The sequence below is a fragment of the Ornithorhynchus anatinus genome, chromosome 1, assembly GCF_004115215.2.
Source record: "Ornithorhynchus anatinus isolate Pmale09 chromosome 1, mOrnAna1.pri.v4, whole genome shotgun sequence".
NCBI lineage: Eukaryota > Metazoa > Chordata > Mammalia > Monotremata > Ornithorhynchidae > Ornithorhynchus > Ornithorhynchus anatinus.
This window is the reverse complement of record NC_041728.1, coordinates 147,156,205-147,164,865: the sequence shown is the minus strand read 5'-3', so window position 1 is coordinate 147,164,865 and position 8,661 is coordinate 147,156,205. Positions and strand designations below refer to the sequence as shown.

The following is an 8,661-nucleotide window of genomic DNA, read 5'->3' as shown; positions in this document are numbered from 1 at the left end:
AGCACTTATGTACATACCCTTATACTCTACTATTTCACTTATACCTTATATTCTACTCTTTCACCTATCCTTTATACGCTACTATTTCAACTATCCCTTATTCTCTACTGTTTCACTTAGCAGGGTGTACTGTACCCAGTAAGTGCTCAATAAATATCACTGATCGATCTGTAATTACTTGCTCTGAGACTAGATCTACACTAGCAAGTTACCAAAAGATTCAACTCAAAGAATGCCCTTTGATTCCTCAATTATAATTATCTGAATATTTGGGGCCAAAATATTTCTGAGATTTTGGTATAATGGAAATTACCTTTTTTACGGGATTTGTTAAGCACTTACTGTGTGTCAAACACTGCTCTAAGCCATTTTTAGAGAAGTTGCATGGCCTAGTGGAAAGAAATGGACCTCTGAGTCCGAGCATCTGGGTTCTAATTCTCATCCTGCTACTTGTCTTGTCACAACTTCTCTGGGCTTCGGTTTCCTCCCCTGCAAAACAAGGATAAAGCACCTGTTCTCCCTCTTATTTAGACTATGAGCCCCATGTGGAACCTGGGAGCCTGTTGTAGGCAGGGATTATCTCTATCTGTTGCTGAATTGTACTTCCCATGAGCTTAGTATAGTGATCTACACACAGTAAGTGCTCAATAAATATGATGAATGAATGTACTGTGTCCGACCTGATTAACTTGTATCTACTCCAGAGTTTGGAACAGTGCTTGCCACATAGTAAGTGCTTAACAAATAACACACACCAAAAATCCCTGATTATTCTATATGTACCCCAAGATTTAGCACTGTGATTGGCATATAATAAGCACTTAAATTCCATAATTATAACCACCTGCCCTACTCAAAGAAGGTGTGATGTGGTAATCATTGTTTTGGTGCAGGTGATTTGAGTGCATTTCAAGACTTCATTATTTATGACCCTGCCATGACACATGACGGTAGTTGTTGCACATAGGTGGCTAAATAGAACTGCCGTAAAGTCACCTGTGCTTCTTGTATTTATTTCTTTCCACAAAGTGTCTTCTTGACTCATTCCATTCTAGCTGTTAGCCTATTCATTCTAATAAGACCTCTTGTAACAAGGTCCATTAACTTCCTTTGAACTCCATCTTGATCTTCCAAGTCTGCTGATCACTTTCACTGTGAGTAATCTTCTTTGATCTTAGTATCTTGTCTCCCTCCTGTTTCTCCTTCGGACCATTCTCTTACAGTCTTCTCTTATGACTTTTCTTCCTTTTTTCCCTTTAACCAAGGACGTCTTATATGACTCTGTTCTTGTTCTCCATTCCTCAGAAATCTCCAGTGGTTGCCTGTCCATCTCAACATCAAGTAGAAACTCCTTCCCCTATCATTTAAGGTATTAAATCAGCTCTCTCCCTCCTACCCATCCTTGCTCCTTTCCCACTACAATGCAGCCCCACACTTCACACCTCACCGTTGACCTCTTGCTCACACCCTCCCTCATGCCTGGAACTCAGCTTCCCTTTATGGAAGCAAGGGTGGTCTCAGAGGCCACCCTGTCCCCATCTTTGAAGTCCTTATAAACTTTCAAATAGTAATTTTGGTATTTTTTTGTACATATATATGGCATTTGCTAAACACTATGTGCCAGGCACTGTACTGAACACTGGGGTAGATGCAAGCTAATGAGGGAGGACACAGTCCTTGTCCCATTTGAGGCTCATAGTCAAGTAAGAGGGAGAGAAGGTATTGAATCCTCATTTTACAGATAAGGAAACTGAAGCTCAAAGAAGTTGAATGACACCTAAAGTCACACAGTAAGAAAGTGGCAGAGCTGGGCTAACCCCTACGCCCTCATTCCTGGGCCCATATTTCCACTGGGCTATGCTACTTTCCAGAAAGCCTTCTTCTGACTAACCTCTAATTTCCCCACCCTATTCTGCTTCCCTTCTGCATCACCTATGTACTTGGGTCTGTATCCTTTAATCACTGAAATACTTTCTCTCTCACCATCCCTCACAGCATTTAAGGAGATGTTCTTATATTCTGTTGCTTCCTCTATCTGTAATATATTTTAATGTCTGTCTCTCCCTTTAGAGTGTAAATTCACTGTGGGTAGGGATGTCTATCAACTATTTTCCCAGAAGGCTTAATGCAGTGCTCTACACACAGTTAGTGCAGTGTTCTGCACCCACTAAAGGCTCAGTAAATATAATTATGTTAAGTACTTACTATGAAATGCTGGTGTAGATACCGGGATGGGGAGTCAGAGATCATGGGTTTGAATCCCCGCTCTGCCACTTGTCAGCTGGGTGACTGTGGGCAAGTCACTTAACTTCTCTGTGCCTGAGTTACCTCATCTGTAAAATGGGGATTAACTGTGAGCCTCATGTGGGACAACCTGATTACCCTATCTACCCCAGCTCTTAGAACAGTGCTCTGCACATAGTAAACTCTTAACAAATACCAACACTATTATTATTATTATAATCAGGTCCGACATGAGGCTCACAGTCTAACTAGATTGGGGAACAGATATCGAATCCCTATTTTGCAGATGAGGAAATTGAAGCCCAGAGAAAGTAAATGGCATGTCCAACAAGGTCATACAGCTGGTAGATGGTGGAGCTGGGATTAGAGCCCAGATCCGGGCCCAGGCTCTTTCCACTAGCCACATTGCTTCCCTTGATTGACTGGATGCTCTAACCATTTCTGTCTCTCTTTGCTCTATTCTTACTTCATTTTCAAGAAGTCCAATCACTCTCATGTCTTTAGCTAGGACTCCCATGTAGATGACTCTAAAATCTTTACCTGATTTAGCCTGTGAGCCCAATGTGGGTCAAGTACTGTGTCCAACCTGATTTACTTAGGTCTACCCTAGAGCTTAGACAGCGCTTGACACATAGTAAGCATTGAAAAATACAGTAGTTATATTATTACCTAAACTCCCAATCTTGTACTTTCCTTACATCTTCAGTACTGAGCATTTACCATGTGCTCACCCTGTGCTGAGCAGCATACTAAGTGCTTGAGAGACTAAAATTCTAAACTCCACCTCTGCAGCCAACAAAATGTTCCTCACCTTTGGTTTTAAAGTATTTATTCACCTTGCCCCCTCCTATCTCACCCCACTATTCTCCTACTACAACCCAGCCTGCACACTTCCTTCCTCTAATACTAACCTTCTCACTATACCTCAGTCTCCTCTATTTCACCGCCAACCTCTCGCCCACATCCTATCTCTGGTCTGGAAAGCCCTCCATCTTTATATCAGACAGATAATTGCTCTGTCCCATTTCAAAACCTTATTGAAGGCATATCTCCTCCAAGATGCCTTCCCTGACTAGACCACCTTCTCTTCTTCTCCCACTCCATTCTGCATGGCCCTGACTTGCTCCCTTCATTTATTCACCCTCTCATCCTCACAGCACATACGTGTTCATCTGTATATATCTGTAATTCATTTATTTATGTATATTAATGCCTGTCTCCCCCTCTAGACTCTGAGCTCATTGCAGGCAGGGATTGTGTCTGTTTGTTGTTATATTGTACTCTTCGAAGCACTTAGTACAGTGCTTTGCACACAGTAAATGCTCAATAAATACAATTGAATGAATGACAATGAATGGTGAAAACCATATTCCTTATCTTCCCTTCTAGCCTATTCTTTCCCTTAAGATTCCTATCAGTCAATAACACAACAATCTTCTCTGTACCAGAAACTCATCTTTAATTCTTCTCTGTTACTTACTTTAGAAAGACATTCAGTCTAAATCCTGTTGTTTTTTCCTCCCCTTTATTTTTCAGATCTGCCCTTTCTTCTCCACACTTATATTCATCTCCCTAACACTGGATTGGAAATGGATTAGGGAAGACTATAGAAAGAGAGGGAAGGAGAGGAAAAGGGAGAGAAAGATAAAGTTACCTCTCCCTTACCATTCTCCCTGCTTACCTTCCTCCTTCATCTCTTCCTCCTCTGTCACCACTGCCACCTTCACTGGGCTTTTGGGCTATGCAAGGATAGATTAAGTGGCCACTTCAGCCCTGGGTTTTGGAGATGATGTACTGCCCATGACAAGAGAAATCGATACATTCCTTGCCTCTGCTTGAGTGGAAATAGAGGCAGAACCACTGCTATCCATATGTATTAAGATGGTAGGAGTACTTGGTGAATGAACGACAGCCATTTTTTTCTGCCCTTTATCAACTAGATCTTCCTCATTTCCCGTTAATCAACCTTTCATGAAGTAAATAAAGGGAAAATAAGGAAACTTGTTCCAAACAGTAGGCTGGAAGGGGGGTTCATTAACACTGTCAAGCACACAGTGGGCCCTCAGTAGCCATTGGGCTTAGGCTCTCCTCCCCCAGGTTGACTCTGGAAGCTGGGGAAGAGACAGAGAGGGGACCTGTGGGTACAATTTAGCACGTTGCTCTGCACACAGTAGATGCTCATTAAATACAATTGACTGACTAAGGAAGACTCTTATGCAGAATTCATTAATTTGCTGGTGAGAGACTCCAACATCTTGCTTCCTGGGCACACCGGCACCAGAGACACTCGGATTTGAAGGGCACCAGTCCAGACTATGGATGAAAGCTGCACAGATTGGGTGAAGGGATGGGCTGCTCCCCTCACCCTGGTGGCTGCTCCTAAGCTACTGCCCCCCTTTCACTGCCACAGGTCTCCTTTGCCTCAACTTGCCCTCTTGTGGGCCACAAGCAGGAGCCCGGTGGTGGTGGCACTGACCACAGGTCCAGTCCCAACCTGAGGAGGAATAGCTTGTAGAGAGGTGGGAAAGAGACAGGGCGGGGTTCCTTGCCCCTCTTCTGTGTCCCTCTTCTCATTTCCCCCCTCATTCTTTCACACCCCCTTGACCACCACCCTTCCAACCCCAGTTTGGCAGGAGAAAGTCCTTTCATGATCTTCTCAGTGTTAGCTATGGCATCAGTGTTGAACCCTAGCCATCCTGACCTGACCGCAGCCTTTCTTCTTGCTAGGCTGATAAGAAGCCCAACCCAACCCTGCCCCTGCCCCACTTTTAGCCTATTCCCAGAAAGACATAGGGGTGTAGACCTGGAAGATCACTGTTAGCAGAGAAGCAAGAGGTGGTTCAAAAACAGGTATCCAACCCCAGGGGACCTCAGGGTCACAGTTAATTTAATCCTTAAATTAAATTATATGTTATAAATTACTTCATACAAATGTCTGTCTCCCGGGCTAGACTGTACACTCATTTATATGCAGGGAACCTGTCTGCTAATTTTACTGTATTGTACTCTCTCAAGACTTAAGTACAGTTTTCTGCACATAGTAAGTGCTCAATAAATACCATTGATTGATTGATTGATTGGGGTGGTCTATGAGAAGGTTATGAAGGCATCAGCACTTAATTGATATGGTTGGTGCTTGGCACATAGTAAGTGCTTAACAAATACCATCATCATTATTATAATTCTCTGTAGCCAGTAAGCACTCAACAAATTAATCAATCCTTTGTATTTACTGAGCACTTGCAATGCACAGAACACTGTACTTCATGCTTGGGAAAGCACAATACAGTAGAGTATGCAGACATGATCCCTACCGACAAGGAGCTTACAGTTTAACAGAGGGGAAAAGACATTAAAATAAATTACCAATAGGAGAAATACCTTTCACGGATGAGTTGTAGGGGAGACAGATGGCACATTTCCCAGCTGGGGTGGGGGAGTAGTTGTCAGGAGTACCTGGATTTGTGAGGAAGAAAAATTCACTGAGCTCTTGCTTCACTTGGGCCTCAGTTACCTCATCTGTAAAATGGGGATTAAGACTGTAAGACCCAGGTGGGACAGGAACTGTGTCCAACCTGATTACCTTGTATCTACCCCAGCACTGGGAACAGTGCTAGGCACATAGTAAGCACTTATTATTACAGTTATTATTCATTCGCTCATTCATTCAATTGTATTTATTGAGCACTTACTATGTGCAGAGCACTGAACTAAATACGAGGTGGAAAGGCAGGTGGAAGAAAGGGAAAAGTAACTACTTGTACTCTCCCAAGTGTCGCATATAATAGACACTCAAATTCACCCCCTTCCCTTCTCCTTCACCTGTGTCTCAGTGAAGAAACTCCCTCCCATGACTGAGCCTGCAATTGTGGCATTAGTCCTGATCTAATACTTCTTTTCCTGCTCTGGGGTGCATTGTTATTACAACTTTCAAAAATAATAGTTCATTTCCTTTTTGAAAATGGGGCATGGGGAAAATCATACCAGAAAATATGATATCTGTTCATTTACAGATTACTCAGTATCACTGTCAGCTTTCTATTCTTGCCTGATCCTGATCTCCACATTGGCGGAATCATATTAGGGGTTCAATGGACTCCACTTTAGTTGTAAAGAGTCAGTTGATTTAGGTGAAATAGTAAGGCTATGCCCTACAGTCATCAATATATTCTGATTCTGCTACCTATGTGAGATGATTTAGTAGTCCAAGCTGCAGACTAGAATTTAGATTCTCCTCTCCACCCACTATATCCCACCCTAAGGTCCTCCTCTAGACTGTAACCTCCTTGTGGGTAGGAAAGGTAGTCGCTTTCTGCTTTATTGCCCTCTCCCAAGGACTTAGGACAGTACTATGCACAGAGTAAGCACTTAATAAATACCACTGATTGATTTACTAACACTCCTTAGTATCACTTCAATCTTTGCTTGTCTCTGATAATCCTGAGATCTCACATGGGTACTCACCTCCTTATCACCCCTCCCAAAAGTACGTGGACAAACAAAACTCTTTGCTCCCCCCATCTGTAATTTAATTTAAAACAATAATAATACAATTTGTAAAGCACTTACTATGTGTCAAGTGCTTTACTAAACATGGGAGTTCTGTAACTCTAGACTGTAAGATCAATATGGGCTTGGAATACATCTGTTTACTGTTCTAGTGTGCTCTCCCAAGCACTTGGTACAGTGGTCCGTACACAGTAAGTGTTCAGTGAATATGATTGCCTGATTGACAGGGGTAGATACAAAATAATCTTACACCCAATTCCTGTCCCACATGGGGATCACAGTCTAAGAGGAAGGTAGAACAGATATTGAATTGCCATTTTGCAGCTGAGGAAACAAGCATGGGAAAGCTAAATGATCGGCCCAAGGTCAGAAAGCAAGCAAGTGGCAGAGTTGGAAATAGAACCCAGGTACCCTGACTCTTTCCCTCTTGGGATCTCACCTGGAGAGTTTCCAGTACTCTACCGGACTCGGCTACGGGAGGGATTGTCAAACAGAGGCCTACTCATTCCATTCCTAGCTTGGCCAGTGGCTAGCGAGTGGAAGGCAATTTTCTACAACTGAAAACTCACCTGTGCTGGGCAGACGCGGCATGGGAAAGAGTCGAGGGTGTAGACTCAAGTTTACTGCATGGAATAAGGCAATGGTAAACCACTTTCGTATTTTTACCAAGAAAACTCTGTGGATCCACTACTAGAACAACTGCAGATGGAGGTGGGACGCACTGGGAGAGATGTGTCCATGGAGTTGCTATAGGTCGGAATTGACTCAACAGCACAAGAAAAGACCCTGACCCTAGGGCCCATTTCACTAGGCCATTCCTTGCCTCTCCCACTAGATGGTCACCTCCTGGAGAGTAGAGACCCTGTCCACTTCATTATTCTTTCCCAAGTGCATCACAATGCTTGGTATAGAGCATGTACTTGATAAATACTACTGATTGATTTGTGTTCTTGCCTTTGCTACATGCTATGAAAAGACACTTCATTTCTGAATACCTCAGTCATCTCAACTGAGGATATTTGCCAGGGACATAACTAATAAAATCAAAGTTTTGTGCATTAACAGAACAAATAGCTATAAGGAAAAAGAATAAAAGTAACCATCCAGGGCTCTGTGACACTTGTGATCCAGTCATGATCCATTTGTCATCCAGTCGTGACCCAGTCGTTAAAGGAACTGATGGAATGGAAATGTAGCTTATTCAGAGTGGAAAAAAAACCCACAAACCCTAGTATAACAATCCCATGTTGCTATAAATGGACTTCATAGTCAAATTGAAAAAAAAAACCCGTACATCTTTCCTTTACCTAATGAATATGTATTTCAAGTCTTTGGATCTTATTTTAGAAATGTTTTGAGTTGAGCCAGGCTAAGCGATCTCAGAGAAGCAAAACTCTATGCTAGAGGGAGAAAATGAAGAAAAAGGAAAGACCCAGCCTTGTTTAAACTGCTGGAGTTGGGATTTTTGTCAGTGTTTTTTTTAGAAGGCTTTCCCTATACAAACAGAATATTCTCTGGTCAGTAGCAGTCATTTTTTTTTTCCTTTTGATGTACATTAAGAAAATTAAAAGCAATATTCTTAGAAAGACATCTGTGCCTGGGGGGGTGACTCACATTTGATCAGTCCCTGTGAACTGAGCTTTTCAAGGGATGTGCAATTATTTGCTCAGTTAGGCTTAAACTTTTTATTTATCTAATCACCCCCCTGTAATGCTTTGATCTGAGCTTCCAAGACCTATTTTTCAACCACTTTACCTACATATTTTAAGTCTTATTGTCTAATCAACTCCAGCCCGTAAAACATGCAATGTCCTGCTTAATGCATCCTATTAGGAAATCAGCTGCCACATGGATTTTTGAAACTCCCATCCTGTGACGGGGAGCTGTTTGGAAGTGTCATTAATGTCA

General features: G+C 42.4%; 1 non-coding gene across 1 annotated transcript; it reads left to right on the top strand.

Moving 5' to 3' along the window:
• Positions 1–7,174: 7,174 nt before the first annotated feature.
• On the top strand, positions 7,175–7,312 carry LOC114816370. The gene has a single exon (XR_003764137.1). It is a non-coding gene; the product is annotated as a small nucleolar RNA SNORA7 (small nucleolar RNA).
• Positions 7,313–8,661: the final 1,349 nt, after the last annotated feature.